Source organism: Canis lupus, chromosome 18 (assembly GCF_011100685.1).
Source record: "Canis lupus familiaris isolate Mischka breed German Shepherd chromosome 18, alternate assembly UU_Cfam_GSD_1.0, whole genome shotgun sequence".
In the NCBI taxonomy this organism is placed as follows: Eukaryota; Metazoa; Chordata; class Mammalia; order Carnivora; family Canidae; genus Canis; species Canis lupus.
In genome coordinates, this window is record NC_049239.1 from 4,387,058 (window position 1) to 4,390,617 (window position 3,560).

Consider the following 3,560-nt stretch of genomic DNA (forward strand, 5'->3'; position numbering starts at 1 on the left):
AGAACTATATATATATATATATATATATATATATATATATATATATCCACAGCAATATGCAATACATACCAAAGAAGGACAAGGCAATCTTTATATTTCAACTACTAAAATGAATTGATAAGAGAAGATATGTCCATTAATTTACGGATTTAGAATTTAGAGCATCTGGCATGGTATGATGTCACATTTTCATGGTGATCCTAGCTAATTCAGAGGGGTAGGTTGAAGAGAGTATTGGCTTAACTATTAAAAATGTTAATTTTCTCTTAATGAAAAATAATTGTAACTAAAACAGACATAATAACCAAAGTATTATGAAATAAATATATTATAAAAATAATTCAGAAAATTGGACAACATATACAAAAAAAATCACTTTGTTTGAAAGAGAGAGTGCAATCGAGGAGGAGCAGAAAGAGAAGGAGAGAATCCTAAGCAGACTCCAGGTCAGCATGGAGCCCCACAGGGACTTGATCTCAGGAACTTGAGATCATGACCTGAGCCAAAATCAAGACTTCAAGGCTTAACTGACTGAGCCACCCAGGTGTCCTAGTAGTTTTTGTTTTGTTTTGTTTTGAATTTGTTTTTTTAACCGTGCTTATCTACTTAGGAAGATTGAATTTAAACAACTGTAAATTACTTTGTGAAAATAAAACCTTGTAAAATAAAATAATTGGCAAATTATTCCATAGAAGATTAAATTAGTTACATATGATTGAAACTTTCTAAGTATGCATACAACTCTGAAATCATCATAAAACATAAAAATTCAGGGTAATGGGGCAGCCTGGGTGGCTCAGCGGTTTAGCGCCGTCTTGAGCCCAGGGCCTGATCCTGGAGACCCAGGACTAAGTCCCATGTCAGGCTCCCTGAATAGAGCCTGCTTCTCCCTCTGCCTGTCTCTCTCTCTCTCTCTCTCTCTCTCTCTCTCTCTCTGTCTTTCATGAATAAATAAATAAAATCTTAAAAAAAAATTCAGGATAATGAATATATTTCCTATCTCTAAAAGTTTCTTATCACACTTATGTAATCCCTGAAGGGTTACATTAGTAATTGGAATTACTTTATCATCACTCGGTTTTCTCTTTTTCACTCTCCTTCCTCCCCTCTGCAGCCCTTAATCTTACCTGTCATTATGAAGTAAATTGCATTTTCTAGAGTTCCTACTCAGTATACTTATTTTGAGATTTATCTATATTATAGCATGCATTCATGAGCTCATCCTTTTTACTGCTGAGTCGTACTTCATTCTGTGAATATAATGCATTTGTTCATTCGTTCACTTGCAATGGACTTTGAGTTGGTTTCTATGTATTTTATCTATTAATAAAACCTCCATGAGCAATCTTGCTTAGGTACCTGTTTAGACATATTTTTTCATTTCTCTTGGGTAAATATCTTGGAGTGGAAAGTCTGGAGTGTATGTGAGATACACATCTAACTTTTCAACAAAATGCCAAACTATTTTCCCAAGTGCTGTTTTACGTGACTTTCAGTGGTATAAGAGAGTTTTCCTTATACCACATCTTCACTTGATTTGAACTTTCTTTGTAATTTTATCCTTCTGATGGATATATACTGGTAACTTACAACTTTAATTTATATTTCCATATGGACTAATAATGAGTAACTTTTTATTTTATTTTCCATATTTACAACTACTCTGATAAAGTGCTGTTAAGTTTGTCCATTTTCTTATTAGTCTTGTTTTTTTATTACTGTGTACCAATAATTTTTGCATATTCTGTATGAAAGCCCTTTATCAGGTACATGATATACAGTATTTTCTTTCAGTCTGTGTCTTGTCTTTTAAATTTTCTTAGAAATTTCTCTTGAAGCAAAAGAGTATTCAACTGTGATAAATTCCAATTGGTTCTTAATGTTTTAATGGATCATACTCTTGGTATCACATAAGAAATCTTTGGCCTAAAGTTACTGCTGGTTGTTGCCATGCCTTCTTATAGATGTTTTAAAGTTTTAGCTGCTAGTTAGATTTATATTCTACTTTGTGCATAATCTCATAGGAAAACATCATACATATATCCGAATGAATAACCTGTGATGCTAATGTTTAATAAGCCTCATACTTCTATGTGCCAAACTCCATGTGATATGGAAACGAAGAAAAATATTATGGGAAGAATAATTTAATACTATTAGAAGCCATAGCTATATACACAATTAGTTCTCTGTGTGTGTGTGTGTGTGTCTGTGCTTCTGTCTTTGTCTCTATGTATCTATGTATCTGTCTATCCTCTAAAGAAAAACAACTCAACAAAAAAAGTAAATATTTTCCTTAAAAGATACATGGACAAACTGCAATATTTTCTTGGTATAGGTTATCAGTGAGTATAAACTTGTTTTTCACATGCGTTTTATTAACATTCTGAGACCTTTGTTCTTTTGATCAAATCCTTTTAAAAATATGTATCTTTTTGAATACATAGCTCTACAGAAGAGATATAAAGATGGTAGAGGGTACCATTTACCTAACTCCCGTAGTGCTAACACCTCATAAAACCATAGTACTTTTGTTCAAAATATCAAAAACTCACCATTTTGATTTCACAAGTTTTTCCATTAATTTTGTTTTCCTCAGTTCTGGGCTGGACACCACACAATTACGTTTCGTCAGTATGTTTCCTTATGTCTTCTGACCTGTGGATGGTTCTCAGCCTTCCCTTGTTGATCAGATCCAAAGTTTTCAGGAACACTGGTCAGGTATTAAAATGAATGTTCCCTTCAGGTTACTCTGTATGATATTTGCTCATGATTATACTGGCTTATGGGTTTGTGGGAGAATAACACATAGGTGAAGTGTCCTTTCCATCACATCATATCATATCAGGGAAACATATCAATATGATTTATTACTGAAAATATTCACCTTTAATAGAGGTTAAGGTGGCATATGCAGGTTCTTCCTCTGTAAAGCCACTATTTTTCCATTTCCATATTTTTTTTTATTCCTTGGGAATGAGTCACTAGATTCAGCTCTCATTCAAGGAAACTGATTAGTTTATCAGTTGTTTATTCATATCAAAATATATTCATAAATATCATATATTCCACTTTGGTTTTTTAATCCAAACTAGCCCTGAATTAGTATTATAAGCCAACATTACATTGATTTTTTTTTTCTTCCTTTTTATACCATTTCAGTTTTTCCATTGGGAGGCTTTTCTGAATGATCGTTTTTTTCTTTGATGTATATCCCTCACTTTGTTTATTGAATGCTTCCTTGTTTTCTGGCTTTAAAATATATTCTGAATTCATCTCATATTTCTTCTGCTCCAGACCTAAAATAAACCAGTTCCCCAAGGAGTACTGATTACTCTTTTTGGAGAATGACATTTAGAGGCCAGGGTCTGTATGTTGGGTGCATTTATTCCTACTATGGTGTCATTACCTTTAGGCCTTCTTTATAAGCAGAGATAACATTATAATTATATACATATGTATACTCACTCAACTATACAACTATACAACATATATCTATAATTTTTCTGCATATTATATATGTACACATATGTATATCTGTTGTTCATGCTAATTTTTCT